Consider the following 20,000-nt stretch of genomic DNA (forward strand, 5'->3'; position numbering starts at 1 on the left):
GTCACATGGCACTAATGCTGTGCTACGATTGGTGAAACTCGTCAGTGCCTGATGGGACACAGCTAAGTTTGAGGGTTGAAAGATCGTATTCATGGAGGGGAACGTTGACTATCAGCTGGAAACAGGAAGCAAACACTCATTTTTAAAGTGTTGTTCAATCACCTCCTCCTGTGTCAACAAAAAATTGAAATAATTGGTTGCATTTGAAGCAGGAAGTTCAACATTACAATAACAATGGGCTGATTCGGTTCGGGAAAGCCCCATGAGCTTCTCGCTGAAAATGGAACGCACGCTATTTGTTGTTTGTTTATATCAAACAGTCTGTTCTTCTTCTCTCGGTTATCACGCAGTCTGTCTTCCGGTTGTTGACTCTTTTGAATGACGAATACAAACTACCGCCGCCTGTTGGTACGGAGAGTTATTGCCACTCACGCATGCGCAGTTCGTACGTGCTACTTGGCCGTCGGCTGAAGTCTTTGCGGTGTGTTCCAGTGCGACACATGGCCAAGACGCAGGAGACGTGAGGCGACGCGTCCCGACGTTTGGTGTTCTTTGGTGTCAGTTCGGTGCGTAAGAGGCTTAAAGTAACAGACAGAGAATCAGCACTTTTGCAACAGGGCTGAAACAGAGGGGATTATGGGATGCTGCAATGATCTGTTTGGGGAGACAGGTTCTGTATATATCTGAGACCTGTGATATATTGATGAAAAACTGTATAATAGGGGACCTTTAAGTGTTGTCCAATCACCTCCTTCTGTGGTGAAGCTGTTATAACGCCACAATATTCCCTCCTTCGTCACTTGAACATTAGCTGACTAAGTCAACTGTCTCTTGGGAGGTAGCTGTGGTTTCAGAGATGAATGAATTAATAATTTGCAGATCACGAGGTACTGACTGATCTTGTTTACCCGCGTTTTTCCCCAACAGCCACGTTGTCCGTCTGAATCGTTTTCCCATCAGCTCCTTTCCGGGAACTCATTTCCTGATCACACAGCTGTGTTTCGGACCCCGATGGCTTCTAATGAGCCCCTAACGAGGACTAAAGGCCACTAACGAGCCCTTAACTTGCCTGAAGGTCCTTGAAAGCACAACAAGCTAATGGACAATTAGCACAATGATAGCAATGGTTACTGGAGCCCCAATCACATCAAGATGGCTCACACTAACCTGCAATTACACGGTCACACAGTCGACAGAAAACAAGCAGTTATAGACTCTATGCATTAGGGCTGTGCAATTAATCGTATTTTAATCTCGATTACGATTTTGGCTTGCAACGATTACGAAAACAACGTAATCGAAATAAAACGATTATTATTTTTATAAAAAAAAAAAAAAATGTTATTTATTTTTTATTTATTTTTTGGTTTTTCAGTTGAATTATACTTAAAGTTCAGGGTAATCAACTGTTAAAAACATACTGTTCACATTTTGTTTCAATAAATGGATGTTTCAAAGTAAATGGATAATCGTTTTTAATAATCGTGATATCAATTATTGACCAAAATAATCGTGATTAGGATTTTTGCCATAATCGCACAGCCCCTACTATGCATTACATTAATGTACACAATATCTGTTTTTATTACTGCACATATTTTATTCCGCTCTATTTCAATGTAAATACTGCTATATTTTTTATTATTTTTTAATGTTATTATAGTTTTCTTTAAATAGTTATGGTAACACTTTATATTAAGGTACACCAATTCACCATCAACTAGTTGTTCATTAACAAGCATATTAGCAGTATATTGGCTCTTTATCAGTCATTATAAAACACTTATTAATGCCTTATTCTACATGACCGTATTCTACAAGTAATAAGCCATTAGTTGAGAGTTTTTCCTCAATAACCCTCTAATTAGTGCTGATTGATTGCAAGTAAGGAAGTTGTTGAACATGAGTCTTGGTCTCAATATGCTCAATATGGGCCTAATGAGGCAGTAGTACCACAAGAATAGTAATTCTCCCATAATAACACTTAACAACTATGATCTATTCTTATGTAACAAGACATGAAACGATAAGTGTTAATTGTGTCTGAAATAACTCTATTTTCAAGTGAAATTCCTCATACGTGTCAACCTACCTGGTGATGATTCTGATTCTGATTCAGATATGAGGAAACATGGACATTAATAAATGCTTTTGTCTTCACTGACGGTCTATTTTTAAACCGGTACAAAGATGTAGAACAGGGGTCTCAAACTCAAGGCCCGGGGGCCAAATCCGGCCCGCGACTTCATTTTATGTGGCCCCGCAAGAGCTTGCAAAGAATATAATACGTTTATTATACGGTGACATGCTGCTTTACAGAAGCAGGTTGCCCATAAACTACATGTCCCACAATGCATCTCGTTTTGTGACATGCGCACTGAAGAGACTTGCAATTATTTGCCCTGGACTTCTGCTTTCAGACGTAGTTAATTACTAAGTTATTATCCTATCCGATAATAATCCAATTCAGAGGCAATAATGTGAAATAATACATTATTTTATATATATATTATATAGTTACAACCGGCCCTTTGAGTGCAACCTTTATGCGAATGTGGCCCGCGATGAAATTGAGTTTGACACCCCTGATGTAGAAGAAAGTTGAGAGTGTGAAAGAGATAATTAAACTCGTGATGTGACGTTCGCGAACCATCCGATTCTTTTGAATGGCTCTTTGGTACGAACGAAGGGAACCGAGTCGTACTTGGTGAGAGCCGTTCTTTTTATCGTTGGTTCAATGCCTGCCATAAATCCACTCGCCTTTACGTGAACCGTGAAAAAACTTGATTTTGTTCCCCAAGCGTATTCTGTGAAGACCCGCCCCTACTCTGATTGGTTAGATGTAGGCAGGAATGCAACATTTGAAAAGCCAAAATATCTTTTAAAAGCAGGGTCAACAAATAATCTCCACCGACACTTTTAAAAAGAACGGCTCTTGAACGGCTCTTTTGAACGGCTCTTTTGAACGGCTCTCCGAAAGGAACGGAGCCATACGATCCGGCTCCCTTCAAAGAGCCGTAATTCCCATCAGTAAATTAAACCAGAAGAGGGGATAGAAACGCTAAAGATCGATACATGGAAATAAATACAGCGTTTAAAAGAGGTTCAAGCAAGTTCAACTTTTCTTCCATCTTAATCGTTTTTATATTGTTCCGATTTTCAGCCGAGTTGTTTCGTCCTCAAACCTCAAGGATTTCTTTCCTCCATCATTGGGTGATAATGTGTTTTTATCTAAAATGGATATCAAGCAGCCATTCATGCCAGCAGCATTCATTGTAATATTATATTTAAACGGTATTATGTACTATTTTTCTGACCTGTACTTTCATCTGTTTTATAATTGTTTGTGGAAATGAGCTATTAGCTGAAAGCTGGTATGAATCATGTCTTCTCTTTTGTGAGATTAATGTTTTTGTATGCATGGTCCTTGTTCAAATAAATACATTCATTAAATGGAAGATTTCGACTTTTATACCGATTACAATTGAGGTGTTCCTCGCTCCATCTCTCTTTCTTTGCCTCTTCTGTGAGCGTTCGTGTGTTTTTATCAGAAAGTGTTTTCCGTCTCCTCGGGGTTTTTATCAGAAAGGCAATAATGTTCTCCACATGATGAGAGCATTGCAGGGTAACTGTGCTCTTTACAACAACAACAAAAAGAAAAGCCAGGTCTTAAAGTTGGCTCTCCATCTGTAGCTATGGTTACAGATGTCAGGGTTGTTTTTAAAGCCTTTTTTTAAAGGTCTAATCTTTGAGTTTTTTGGTTCTTTTGTGGGAAAAAGACGACTCCGGATTTCAAGTTTCAAGTATTATATATAATGATTGTGATTCATTTCTTAAAGACGCCCTATTCATCTTTCTGTGTCGTCTCCTGTAGTGCGTTCTTTAGTGCATGTAAATGGTCTGACACTACATACTGATATACACCTGAACATCAGCAGGAGAGGACTCTTTAAAGTAGAGACACTACATACTGATATACACTGAACATCAGCAGGAGAGGACTCTTAAAGTAGAGACACTACATACTGATATACACCTGAACATCAGCAGGAGAGGACTCTTTAAAGTAGAGACACTACTGTATCACCTGACATCAGCAGGAGAGGACTCTTTAAAGTATAGGCACTACTACTGATATACACCTGAACATCAGCAGGAGAGGACTCTTTAAAGTAGAGACACTACATACTGATATACACCTGAACATCAGTGCAGGAGAGGACTCTTTAAAGTAGAGACACTACATACTGATATACACCTGAACATCAGCAGGAGAGGACTCTTTAAAGTAGAGACACTTACATACTGATATACACCTGAACATCAGCAGGAGAGGACTCTTTAAAGTAGAGACACTACATACTGATATACACCTGAACATCAGCAGGAGAGGACTCTTTAAAGTAGAGACACTACATACTGATATACACCTGAACATCAGCAGGAGAGGACTCTTTAAAGTAGAGACACTACATACTGATATACACCTGAACATCAGCAGGAGAGGACTCTTTAAAGTAGAGACACTACATACTGATATACACCTGACATCAGCAGGAGAGGACTCTTTAAAGTAGAGACACTACATACTGATATACACCTGAACATGTGCAGGAGAGGACTCTTTAAAGTAGAGGCACTACATACTGATATACACCTGAACATCAGCAGGAGAGACTCTTTAAAGTAGAGACACTACATACTGATATACACCTGAACATCAGCAGGAGAGGACTCTTTAAAGTAGAGACACTACATACTGATATACACCTGAACATCAGCAGGAGAGGACTCTTTAAAGTAGAGACACTACATACTGATATACACCTGAACATCAGCAGGGAAGGACTCTTAAAGTAGAGACACTACTACTGATATACACCTGAAACATCAGCAGGAGAGGACTCTTTAAAGTAGAGACACTACATACTGATATACACCTGAACATCAGCAGGAGAGGACTCTTTAAGTAGAGACACTACATACTGATATACACCTGAACATGTGCAGGAGAGGACTCTTTAAAGTAGAGACACTACATACTGATATACACCTGAACATCGCAGGAGAGGACTCTTTAAAGTAGAGACACTACATACTGATATCACCTGAACATCAGCAGGAGAGGACTCTTTTAAAGTAGAGACACTACATACTGATATACACCTGAACATCAGCAGGAAGAGGACTCTTTAAAGTAGAGACACTACATACTGATATACACCTGAACATCGCAGGAGAGGACTCTTTAAAGTAGAGACACTACATACTGATATACCCACCTGAACCATCAGGCAGGAGAGGACTCTTTAAAGTAGAGACACTACAATACTGATATACACCTGAACATCAGCGGAGAGGACCTCTTTTAAAGTTAGAGGACACTACATACTGATATACAACCTGAACATCAGCAGGAGAGGACTCTGTTAAAGTAGAGACAGAGACACTACATACTGATATAGCACCTGAACATCAGCAGGAGAGGACTCTTTAAAGTAGAGACACTAGCATACTGATATACACCTGAACAATCAGCAGGAGAGGACTCTTTAAAGTAGAGACACTACATACTGATACACCTGAACATGTGGCAGGAGAGGACTCTTTAAAGTAGAGACACTACATACTGATATACACCATGAACATCAGCAGGAGAGGACTCTTTAAAGTAGAGACACTACATACTGATATACACCTGAACATCAGCAGGAGAGGACTCTTTAAAGTAGAGACCTACATACTGATATACACCTGAACATCAGCAGGAGAGGACTCTTTAAAGTAGAGACACTACATACTGATATACACCTGAACATGTGCAGAGAGGACTCTTTAAAGTAGAGACACTACATACTGATATACCCTGAACATCAGCAGGAGAGGACTCTTTAAAGTAGAGACACTACATACTGATATACACCTGAACATCAGCAGAGAGGACTCTTTAAAGTAGAGACACTACATACTGATATACACCTGAAAATCAGCAGGAGAGGACCATTTAAAGTAGAGACACTACATACTGATATACACCTGAACATCAGCAGGAGAGGACTCTTTAAAGTAGAGACACTACATACTGATATACACCTGAACATCAGCAGGAGAGGACTCTTTAAAGTAGAGACACTACATACTGATATACACCTGAACATCAGCAGGAGAGGACTCTTTAAAGTAGAGACACTACATACTGATATACACCTGAACATGTGCAGGAGAGGACTCTTTAAAGTAGAGACACTACATACTGATATACACCTGAACATAAGCAGGAGAGGACTCTTTAAAGTAGAGACACTACATACTGATATACACCTGAACATCAGCAGGAGAGGACTCTTTAAAGTAGAGACACTACATACTGATATACACCTGAACATCAGCAGGAGAGGACTCTTTAAAGTAGAGACACTACATACTGATATACACCTGAACATCAGCAGGAGAGGACTCTTTAAAGTAGAGACACTACATACTGATATACACCTGAACATCAGCAGGAGAGGACTCTTTAAAGTAGGAGACACTACATACTGATATACACCTGAACATCAGCAGGAGAGGACTCTTTAAAGTAGAGACAACTACATACTGATATACACCTGAACATGTGCAGGAGAGGACTCTTTAAAGTAGAGACACTACATACTGATATACACCTGAACATCAGCAGGAGAGGACTCTTAAAGTAGAGACACTACATACTGATATACACCTGAACATCAGCAGGAGAGGACTCTTTAAAGTAGAGACACTACATACTGATATACACCTGAACATCAGCAGGAGAGGACTCTTTAAAGTAGAGACACTACATACTGATATACACCTGAACATCAGCAGGAGAGGACTCTTTAAAGTAGAGACACTACATACTGATATACACCTGAACATCAGCAGGAGAGGACTCTTTAAAGTAGAGACACTACATACTGATATACACCTGAACATCAGCAGGAGAGGACTCTTTAAAGTAGAGACACTACATACTGATATACACCTGAACATCAGTGCAGGAGAGGACCTCTTTAAAGTAGAGACACTACATACTGATATACACCTGAACATCAGCAGGAGAGGACTCTTTAAAGTAGAGACACTACATACTGATATACACCTGAACATCAGCAGGAGAGGACTCTTTAAAGTAGAGACACTACATACTGATATACACCTGAACATCAGCAGGAGAGGACTCTTTAAAGTAGAGACACTACATACTGATATACACCTGAACATGTGCAGGAGAGGACTCTTTAAAGTAGAGACACTACATACTGATATACACCGTGAACATCAGCAGGAGAGGACTCTTTAAAGTAGAGACACTACATACTGATATACACCTGAACATCAGCAGGAGAGGACTCTTTAAAGTAGAGACACTACATACTGATATACACCTGAACATCAGCAGGAGAGGACTCTTTAAAGTAGAGACACTACATACTGATATACACCTGAACATCAGCAGGAGAGGACTCTTTAAAGTAGAGACACTACATACTGATATACACCTGAACATCAGCAGGAGAGGACTCTTTAAAGTAGAGACACTACATACTGATATACACCTGAACATGTAGCAGGAGAGGACTCTTTAAAGTAGAGACACTACATACTGATATACACCTGAACATCAGCAGGAGAGGACCTCTTTAAAGTAGAGACACTACATACTGATATACACCTGAACATCAGCAGGAGAGGACTCTTTAAAGTAGAGGACACTACATACTGATATACACCTGAACATCAGCAGGAGAGGACTCTTTAAAGTAGAGACACTACATACTGATATACACCTGAACATGGCAGGAGAGGACTCTTTAAAGTAGAGACACTCTACATACTGATATACACCTGAACATCAGCAGGAGAGGGACTCTTTAAAGTAGAGACACTACATACTGATATACACCTGAACATCAGCAGGAGAGGACTCTTTAAAGTAGAGACACTACATACTGATATACACCTGAACATCAGCAGGAGAGGACTCTTTAAAGTAGAGACACTACATACTGATATACACCTGAACATCAGCAGGAGAGGACTCTTTAAAGTAGAGACACTACATACTGATATACACCTGAACATCAGCAGGAGAGGACTCTTTAAAGTAGAGACACTACATACTGATATACACCTGAACATGTGCAGGAGAGGACTCTTTAAAGTAGAGACACTACATACTGATATACACCTGAACATCAGCAGGAGAGGACTCTTTAAAGTAGAGACACTACATACTGATATACACCTGAACATCAGAAGGAGAGGACTCTTTAAAGTAGAGACACTACATACTGATATACACCTGAACATCAGCAGGAGAGGAGTCTTTAAAGTAGAGACACTACATACTGATATACACCTGAACATCAGCAGGAGAGGACTCTTTAAAGTAGAGACACTACATACTGATATACACCTGAACATCAGCAGGAGAGGACTCTTTAAAGTAGAGACACTACATACTGATATACACCTGAACATCAGCAGGAGAGGACTCTTTAAAGTAGAGACACTACATACTGATATACACCTGAACATCAGCAGGAGAGGACTCTTTAAAGTAGAGACACTACATACTGATATACACCTGAACATCAGCAGGAGAGGACTCTTTAAAGTAGAGACACTACATACTGATATACACCTGAACATGTGCAGGAGAGGACTCTTTAAAGTAGAGACACTACATACTGATATACACCTGAACATCAGCAGGAGAGGACTCTTTAAAGTAGAGACACTACATACTGATATACACCTGAACATCAGCAGGAGAGGACTCTTTAAAGTAGAGACACTACATACTGATATACACCTGAACATCAGCAGGAGAGGACTCTTTAAAGTAGAGACACTACATACTGATATACACCTGAACATCAGCAGGAGAGGACTCTTTAAAGTAGAGACACTACATACTGATATACACCTGAACATCAGCAGGAGAGGACTCTTTAAAGTAGAGACACTACATACTGATATACACCTGAACATCAGCAGGAGAGGACTCTTTAAAGTAGAGACACTACATACTGATATACACCTGAACATCAGCAGGAGAGGACTCTTAAAGTAGAGACACTACATACTGATATACACCTGAACATCAGCAGGAGAGGACTCTTTAAAGTAGAGACACTACATACTGATATACACCTGAACATCAGCAGGAGAGGACTCTTTAAAGTAGAGACACTACATACTGATATACACCTGAACATCGGCAGAGAGGACTCTTTAAAGTAGAGACACTACATACTGATATACACCTGAACATCAGCAGGAGAGGACTCTTTAAAGTAGAGACACTACATACTGATATACACCTGAACATCAGCAGGAGAGGACTCTTTAAAGTAGAGACACTACATACTGATATACACCTGAACATCAGCAGGAGAGGACTCTTTAAAGTAGAGACACTACATACTGATATACACCTGAACATCAGCAGGAGAGGACTCTTTAAAGTAGAGACACTACATACTGATATACACCTGAACATCAGCAGGAGAGGACTCTTTAAAGTAGAGACACTACATACTGATATACACCTGAACATCAGCAGGAGAGGACTCTTTAAAGTAGAGACACTACATACTGATATACACCTGAACATCAGCAGGAGAGGACTCTTTAAAGTAGAGACACTACATACTGATATACACCTGAACATCAGCAGGAGAGGACTCTTTAAAGTAGAGACACTACATACTGATATACACCTGAACATCAGCAGGAGAGGACTCTTTAAAGTAGAGACACTACATACTGATATACACCTGAACATCAGCAGGAGAGGACTCTTTAAAGTAGAGACACTACATACTGATATACACCTGAACATCAGCAGGAGAGGGACTCTTTAAAGTAGAGACACTACATACTGATATACACCTGAACATCAGCAGGAGAGGACTCTTTAAAGTAGAGACACTACATACTGATATACACCTGAACATCAGCAGGAGAGGACTCTTTAAAGTAGAGACACTACATACTGATATACACCTGAACATCAGCAGGAGAGGACTCTTTAAAGTAGAGACACTACATACTGATATACACCTGAACATCAGCAGGAGAGAACTCTTTAAAGTAGAGACACTACATACTGATATACACCTGAACATCAGCAGGAGAGGACTCTTTAAAGTAGATACACTACATACTGATATACACCTGAACATCAGCAGGAGAGGACTCTTTAAAGTAGAGACACTACATACTGATATACACCTGAACATCAGCAGGAGAGGACTCTTTAAAGTAGAGACACTACATACTGATATACACCTGAACATCAGCAGGAGAGGACTCTTTAAAGTAGAGATGCTACATATTGATATACACCTGAACATCAGCAGGAGAGGACTCTTTAAAGTAGAGACACTACATACTGATATACACCTGAACATCAGCAGGAGAGGACTCTTTAAAGTAGAGACACTACATACTGATATACACCTGAGCATCAGCAGGAGAGGACTCTTTAAAGTAGAGACACTACATACTGATATACACCTGAACATCAGCAGGAGAGGACTCTTTAAAGTAGAGACACTACATACTGATATACACCTGAACATCAGCAGGAGAGGACTCTTTAAAGTAGAGACACTACATACTGATATACACCTGAACATCAGCAGGAGAGGACTCTTTAAAGTAGAGACACTACATACTGATATACACCTGAACATCAGCAGGAGAGGACTCTTTAAAGTAGAGACACTACATACTGATATACACCTGAACATCAGCAGGAGAGGACTCTTTAAAGTAGAGACACTACATACTGATATACACCTGAACATCAGCAGGAGAGGACTCTTTAAAGTAGAGACACTACATACTGATATACACCTGAACATCAGCAGGAGAGGACTCTTTAAAGTAGAGACACTACATACTGATAAACACCTGAACATCAGCAGGAGAGGACTCTTTAAAGTAGAGACACTACATACTGATATACACCTGAACATCAGCAGGAGAGGACTCTTTAAAGTAGAGACACTACATACTGATATACACCTGAACATCAGCAGGAGAGGACTCTTTAAAGTAGAGACACTACATACTGATAAACACCTGAACATCAGCAGGAGAGGACTCTTTAAAGCCCATCTTTTTCTCATATCCCCAGGATGACATATTGATTGGTCCTAATTGATGCTTCTAATGCAGACACAACTTCATTAAAAAGCTCCATGGAGAGTTCAGCTTTGAGGAAAATGAATGAAACCTTTTTGACTTTAAATTCTGGTGCCACTCTCTTCGTCATGAATTAAGAATGTGTGTGATTGTAATTCTTGAAATATGTTTAGTGCTCGTTCTCCCTTTCGATCAGATTCAATTGTTTTCAATTTGAATTTTCTCTTCCATCCTTCTGTCGTCATACATTTAATCATTTCACCTGTCCCTCATACTGGAGGCTCTCCACCACACACACACACACACACACACACACACACACACACACACACACACACACACACACACACACACACACACACACACACACAGTATTAGCATGATTGACAGCGCTGGAGAGGTCTTTACACATATGGTAAATAATTCATGTTCAGGGACACGAGTGGAGTGACAGACGTTTTTATTTTCATGCGAGGACCTTCATAGAAGTGATGCAGTCTTAAGGTGTTTATAATTGTGTCCATACAAACATTTACTAACCCTGAACAAAATCTGACTACACACTGTCACAACTTTTCAAAAAATGCACTCAATGTTCATGACTTTTAAGCAAAGATTTTTTTTAAGTAATCAAGAAAAATGCATATTTCCTAAGGGAACACACACACACACACACACACACACACACACACACACACACACACACACACACACACACACACACACACACACACACACACACACACACACACACACACTTTTGGGATTTCGTAAAAAAAAAATTAAATCCTTTCTAATTGTCATTTTTCTAAAAGTCTTTACTAATATTGGACCGTTAAAAAAAATAGAAAAAGAGAAATGTCCAACGAGGCGTTCTGGGGCAGCAGAGACAGGTCTTCTCTGTGTTAGAGTTTTACTCCCTACAGGGTGTACTTTAAGGGTCTACAGACCGGTTACATGCAGAAGCTTCAGAACACAAGGGGACGGGTAAGAACCAGAAAAGCATGACATGGGACCTTTAAAAAAAACATGCTAACTTTCCAAAAAAAGCCCTCGCTTTGCAAAACTGGTCCTCGTAAAGAATGTGGTGGTCCCCACACATACATATAAACAAACACACACACACACCGAGCTGTATCAGAGTGTACAGAGACTTTGACAGATTTACACTCAGCTCTCTTGTCCTCTCTGCAGTAATCCTGATAAAACATTGTTCTAATCTCCGTCCTCTTCACTTCCTCTTCTCTGTCTCCTCGTGTCCTCGTCTCTGTCGTGTCAAATGATCATATCATCATTTAAAACATATAGTCTTATACTCTGATTTCCTTTTACTAATTGAAATGGTATGTTTAGTCTTGTATGTGTTTAACAGAGACACATGTTAAGGGTTTACATTTCAGGAGGCAAAGGAATTGTAAAAGGTGGATTCAAATGGTTTAAGGACTGTTTAATGGTTTGATGATGGGATGGAGGAGCAGCTGTTTCCTCTCATGAATACACAGAGAGACCGTCAGCAGAACTTCTTTCTCCTCTGAGGAGGAAGCTGCTCTGTTCCTGCATTTCAGATCCATCTCACTTGTTTATTGACTTTCTTTATTACTTTATTAAATATAATAAAAATACAAACTTTGTCCACGAATCATTTATCAGTTTCTCTTAAGAATTTCCTCCACAGTCTCCTCCTCCTCTTCCTCCCTTATTATCCAACACCAATCAATTCTGCACCACTAATCAGCCTCGGCAGCTGTGACTGTGCCGCACAGGGGAAGTTCATCACTGATCAACAGCCATGTCTAAATCCTGAGCATGTTTCGCCTGTTGCAATAACTTCAAGCCCTGCATCAGTCCTCTCAGAGACTCAAGCCACGATACGATAGTATTGCGATTCTACGATATGCTAAGTCTTGCGATATTGCAAATCACATGGGTCGTGTCCGTCTTCCCTTCCTGGTTAAAACATGTATTTGCGACATGAATAGTTCATGTGAAAAACCCACTGTGTGTTCTTTGAACCTGAAAAGGAGGTGGCATTGTTTTGGTTACTTTCATTGCAATGGTATACATGTCTTAACGTAACTTCATGTTTTATATAGACATGCTTTTAGCAGGAAGTTACTGTTCCCAAAGCAAAAACTTGACGGAGAAAAAGAACGGAGATAAAGTACAGATATTAACGGAGATATCAACATTTAAATACGGCGATATCAAAAGATAAAGTTTACATTAAAGTGTTAGCAAGAGGCTCAAGGTTAGTGTGAACTGTAACATAAACATGTGCTTTGTGTCTCAATTCGTTTATATACTGTATTATAACTATCTATTTGAAGTTCACTTGTTGAATGGTATTCTAAAGTAATGCTCATATGGATGTAGCTTAAATGTATTTGTTGTTTTGTGTCTTTGCGTAGCTCTTACGTTGGTTTTTGGACTTTTCAATAAAAGAGAAATCATCAGTCAGGTGTACGAGCATCTTTCGGAGGGATATGCTACAGTTGATATCATAAAATATAATACTTGGCGTCCGTGTATCGATACAATATCGCCACGCAAAGTATCGCGATACTATGCTGTATCGATTATTTCCCTCACTCCTACTAGATATGTGTTGGATTCTTCAGCTGCAGATTCATCACGAGATGAGAGGATGCTACTCACATCTCACACAGAATATGAGCAAATGACTTTTACTGTAACAGAGTATTCCTACACTCTGGTACTTCTATTTTTACTCAAGTACAAGACCTGAGTACTTCTACTTTTACTGTAACAGAGTATAATCAAATCTTATAATAATAAGGAAATCATTTTTTTTTTAAAACAACAGCTATATTAAAGAAATATTAAAGGACACATGTCCTGCTTTTCCAGTTATGACCCGTCCCCTTGTGTTATGAAGGTGTTTATGCATGTAAACGGTCTGCAGAGTCACAAACCCTCAAAGTACACCCTGTAGCGAGTAAAACTCTAACACAGAGAAGACCTCCCCAAAACGCCTCGTTGGAGATACGTCACTGCCCATTAGAGATGGGCGAGTCCTGATTCATCCGGATCATTAACCCGGATCCTAGAAATGAGCTGGTCGTGACGAGTCTCCCCTCTCCATTAACCCGAGTCCTTGAGTCCCACACTTGGTGTGACGTACACATTAAAACTATAAATTGCGTCACTCGCTACTCTCTTTATAACATGTAAAATCACATTACAACGTACCCCAGTCCATCTGCCCTTTAGCAAGTAGGATAGCTGCCAGAAGTGATCGTTTGGCTCAGGGGACGCGGATCAGTGAAACTTCCTGCAGACTCGTGGGGACTCAGAGGAGCCGACGGCTCCTAACCGTAATAGCATAGCAGATCCAGAGATCCATACTCGTCATGTGCACGAGCATAGCCCCTCCTCCAGCACCCGGCTCCCGCGCTATATTATGCACGAGTCAACAGCAGACTCGCAGATTCGCAGATTCGCAAATCCTGACTCACTGTGTGTGCAACACACAGCAGACTCGTCCTCATGCACGAGTCAACAGCAGACTCAGATTTGCCAAATCGCAAAATAACCCTTTTTTTTGTGATCAACATTTTTTATTAAAGCAAAATACACTGTGTAGCGGAGGTTAATATAACGTCAGTTTAATAGATAGATGGATAGATAGATAGATAGATGGATAGATAGATAGATAGATAGATAGATAGATAGATAGATAGATAGATAGATAGATAGATAGATAGATAGATAGATAGATAGATAGATAGATAGTACTTTATTGATCCCAAATTGGGAAATTGTTGTTGTTACAGCAGCATAAAAGGCATTTTACAATAAAACAAAACTACAAAATATACAAGAATAGAAATAAAAATAAAATAAAATATAAAATATACATGCAGATATTACATATATATATATATATATACAAATATATATATATTCAAAATATATGGAATAATAATATGCTCGTGAAATACATCAACTTTTCGGTTTCACCAATAGGATTTCTACGGTCTTGGTGATGCTGACTCAAATGACTCAAATGACTCGTATGATCCGGATCTCTTCAATGACTGACTCAGAAGACCCTGAGTCCGTAAAAGGATCCGGATTTGCCATCTCTACTGCCCATTTGATTCTTCCAGGTACGGGGTGACGTAACCCCGTACCTGGAACGAAATGGACCAATCCGTGGAGCCGTTACGTTAAGCCCCCGCTGATTGGTCCAAATTGACCAATCCACAGACTTCCTCACACACACATCTGTGTGCAGGGAGCAGGCAGCTGATTTCTCCTCCCTGGCTGCAGGCTGATAACAGACAGTTGGGATCGCGGCGAAATTCTCTCTGCAGACCCATTCTCTCCGAAGACCCATTCTCTCCGCGGACCCATTCTCTCCGCGGACCCATTCTCTCTGCAGACCCATTCTCACAGCAGACCCATTCTCTCTACAGACCCATTCTCTCTACAGACCCATTCTCTCTACAGACCCATTCTCTCTACAGACCCATTCTCTCTGCAGACCCATTCTCACAGCAGACCCATTCTCTCTACAGACCCATTCTCTCCGCAGACCCATTCTCTCTACAGACCCATTCTCTCCGCAGACCCATTCTCTCTGCAGACCCATTCTCTCTGCAGACCCATTCTCACAGCAGACCCATTCTCTCTACAGACCCATTCTCACAGCAGACCCATTCTCTCCGCGGACCCATTCTCTCCGCAGACCCATTCTCTCCGCAGACCCATTCTCTCCGCGGACCCATTCTCTCCGCGGACCCATTCTCTCTGCAGACCCATTCTCACAGCAGACCCATTCTCTCTGCAGACCCATCCTCTCTGCAGACCCATCCTCTCTGCAGACCCATTCTCACAGCGTTTATCAACCTGTTTCTTACTCAATATCAAGACACAATGTGAGTTTGGAGAGATGCTGTTTGAGAAACCAATGTGAGTTTGGAGAGATGCTGTTTGAGAAACCAATGTGAGTTTGGAGAGATGCTGTATGAGAAACCAATGTGAGTTTGGAGAGATGCTGTATGAGAAACCAATGTGAGTTTGGAGAGATGCTGTATGAGAAACCAATGTGAGTTTGGAGAGATGCTGTTTGAGAAACCAATGTGAGTTTGGAGAGATGCTGTATGAGAAACCAATGTGAGTTTGGAGAGATGCTGTATGAGAAACAATGTGAGTTTGGAGAGATGCTGTATGAGAAACCAATGTGAGTTTGGAGAGATGCTGTATGAGAAACCAATGTGAGTTTGGAGAGATGCTGTATGAGAAACCAATGTGAGTTTGGAGAGATGCTGTTTGAGAAACCAATGTGAGTTTGGAGAGATGCTGTATGAGAAACCAATGTGAGTTTGGAGAGATGCTGTTTGAGAAACCAATGTGAGTTTGGAGAGATGCTGTATGAGAAACCAATGTGAGTTTGGAGAGATGCTGTTTGAGAAACCAATGTGAGTTTGGAGAGATGCTGTATGAGAAACCAATGTGAGTTTGGAGAGATGCTGTATGAGAAACCAATGTGAGTTTGGAGAGATGCTGTATGAGAAACCAATGTGAGTTTGGAGAGATGCTGTATGAGAAACCAATGTGAGTTTGGAGAGATGCTGTTTGAGAAACCAATGTGAGTTTGGAGAGATGCTGTTTGAGAAACCAATGTGAGTTTGGAGAGATGCTGTATGAGAAACCAATGTGAGTTTGGAGAGATGCTGTTTGAGAAACCAATGTGAGTTTGGAGAGATGCTGTATGAGAAACCAATGTGAGTTTGGAGAGATGCTGTATGAGAAACCAATGTGAGTTTGGAGAGATGCTGTATGAGAAACCAATGTGAGTTTGGAGAGATGCTGTTTGAGAAACCAATGTGAGTTTGGAACATTGAACAATGTAAATCTATTCTAGTAGACCTCAACAATGGAACTATGATCAGTGGAAATGGCCATGACATGGGACCTTTAAAACAAAAACACAATAAAAAAAGTTAACAGATTTTTTTAAATAATACCCCAGTATTATTGTGAATGTTGCAATATTTAGATCTGTACTTAACCTCTTAAGCCCTGAGCCTGTTTTTCAGGTCTCAGGTTCGAAAATGACATTCCCAGAACAAATGACCATATCTTCCCTTCTAAAAGGGTTAAATTAATAATCTTTATTCTCAAAGTAATGATAAACCTGTGAGTTGGATGTAGAAAAGTCAGAATCAATATAGATGTTTTTTATTTTAAAGAAAATTCAGATTTTACATAGTAAAAAACTGTAAATTATAGTGTCCGTCCAAAATTTATTTTTTACTTATAGTGAAAACTACCCTTGGATGATGGGTTAGTAGACTAAAAGCTTTAGGAATCCAAAGTACAACATATAATAAGTACCCTGTATCAAGATTGATGCAAAACAAGTGAAATTTGACCTTTTTAGAGAGATTTAGCCAAAAAAACCCACTTCTGGGGTCATTTGGGTGGATTTGACCTATCTCTGGCCCCCCTTGCTCGATTTTGATGAATGAAATCTCTTTATAACCGCTAGAGCCAATGGAATCGAGGGAAAGTTATATACACACCAACACGTTAACAAATAAGGAGTGAGAGTGACGCGTTACCAAAACCGGAAGCTGGTGGCTACCATTAGCAGCTAACTTTTCCGCTCCGATTTTTACATAAAAAATGGAATTATGGATTATAAATAATTTGTTCAAAGGCACAGGTACATTATCAACCTATGGATCAACAGTTGTAGCATTTTTTTTTTCGTTTTAATGCCATTGAACACGTCTTTTGACCTAATTGACAGCTACGGTGAGACGATCTGCCGTAAAAGCTCTGTAAAGGTACGTGTTGTGATGTCTGTGTTTGTTTCCCCTGTCGCAAGTTCGGATCGCTCAGTGATGATACTATACCTAAATAATCAGTGGAGTCTCAGCTTTAATCGGCTATATTGTATGTGCAGCTACGATAAGTAATAAGGGTATTTTTATCTTGAATTGTGTGCCGCAGTGCGTTAGAATCTTTTCGCTCAGGGGTCATTTAGACGCTTCTTATGAGACTTGTGTTTTGTTTTGGTAAAAATGGTTCATATCTTCAGTTAGCTGAGATTCTTCCCGTTAATCTGGTGCTACACATTAATAGTTTCATAAATGTTAAGAAGCCCTGAGACATTATCTCGAGAAAAGAAACGGTGGGAGGGGTCCAATGGGGGGACCGCCGTGCTTAAGAGGTTAATTAAATATGCCTAAACCATGCACCTTATACAGAATGTATATGCTTCTAAATCTGCACCTTATCCAAATATATGTATTCATATGTCTACTCTAATAAACATACATTGTTCTGCTGTGTGAATGTATTGAAACTCACTTCACTCTTTGGGCTTTCTGGTTGGATGGATGTTCGTTGTGAGCAGTGGCGACTGGTCATTAGGGGCAGGTGGGGCACAGCCCCACCTAGTGTCAGCAGAAAGTATTACAAATAATGATTACAAAAATGCAAAAAAATAAATAAAAAAATATATAAAATATATTTTAAGATCATGTTGAATCATCTGATTCGTCTGTACATTGCTGTTTTAGTCTGTGTTCTTCTAATTAGTGTGTCTACAGTCACAGTGTGTGCCTATTGAGCTGTTTAGAGCCATGTGGGACAAAACCTGATCATGCCCCTCCCTCTCACTGTCTAAGTGAACGGTGACTGTAAAAACTACACTGCGCATGCTCAGAGTATTTTGTAATGTAATGTGTGTGGCAAAAAAATAATGACCATAGGGGCACGGAGCTACCATCCCCACCATACGTCATCTCAAATCATTCAGAGCTGATTGGCTGTAAGTACGTGTGCCGCGAAAAGTGTGGTGTGTGAAGAGGAGACGAGAGAGCTGCAGTGACGCGTCCTAAAACCAGGAAGTAAGCACAAAAAAGCAATGAGATTTCTCCAGAGGATTTTAGAAAATAGCTCGAAATAAGATCTGTGGGAAACGTACCTGTTAGATAAATGCACGTTTTGATTAGCCGGATAACATCCACATGTCTACCCTACTTTTATAATTTTTTTATCATAAATCTATGGATTAGATTTATGATAGACTTTTGAAACTACGAGAAGATAAGGAGGACTTTTACAAAAAAGTAATAGAAATGTTTGTCCAGAAGGATAGGCAAATGGACTTCATCTTCAAGTCAAGGTAAGACCGCCATTTGATTGAAAATGGGATCTTACTAAGAGAGAACAATTCAATATTTAAATGATAAAATTACATTTTTTGGGTATCCTTTTGTTGAACTGTCTGTTTAAAATTAATCGAAGCATCAGACAAAAAAAGCTTTTGAAAATAATATTATATTTTGGTTTAGGTCAAAATATAATATGTGTAAACCTGAAGAGTCAGTGCCAGTGCCTCAGCAGCCATGAACCTCACTGCACGTCACTGCAGAAGCTTATATATAGACATCTAAGTTTTTTGTGCCCCACCACTTTTGTACATATAAAAACGCCACTGGTTGTGAGCAATGGCAGTAAAGTGAAATCCAGTTTGTTCTAACAGGATGATCACAGGACACGTGAGGAGTGACTGCATGCCTTGCAGAGGGACAACAATAATGATACTAATATGTACAGTAATGTCCCTCAATGATATGTTTCTCTGTGACCATGACCTACGTGGGGTAGGGGATGGGGATTTACAGACAAATTGTTCTGTACTTTGTTTTATGTGCTGAAAGAGCCTGTCGGCGCTGAGAGACATTGTTATAAACAAAAATGTCCCAAATTGGGATCAATAATGTACTTCTTATCTTATCTTATCTTATCTTATATTTTATTAATGTATAAAGCCATTT

The 20,000-nt window shown here is 39.9% G+C and overlaps 1 protein-coding gene across 1 annotated transcript in view; it reads right to left on the reverse strand.

Annotated features, from left to right (window-relative positions):
• Window positions 1–20,000, reverse strand: part of nmbr (neuromedin B receptor) — a 51,841-nt gene that overhangs the window by 30,872 nt on the left and 969 nt on the right.

This window comes from Trematomus bernacchii, unplaced genomic scaffold (genome assembly GCF_902827165.1).
Source record: "Trematomus bernacchii unplaced genomic scaffold, fTreBer1.1, whole genome shotgun sequence".
Lineage (NCBI taxonomy): Eukaryota > Metazoa > Chordata > Actinopteri > Perciformes > Nototheniidae > Trematomus > Trematomus bernacchii.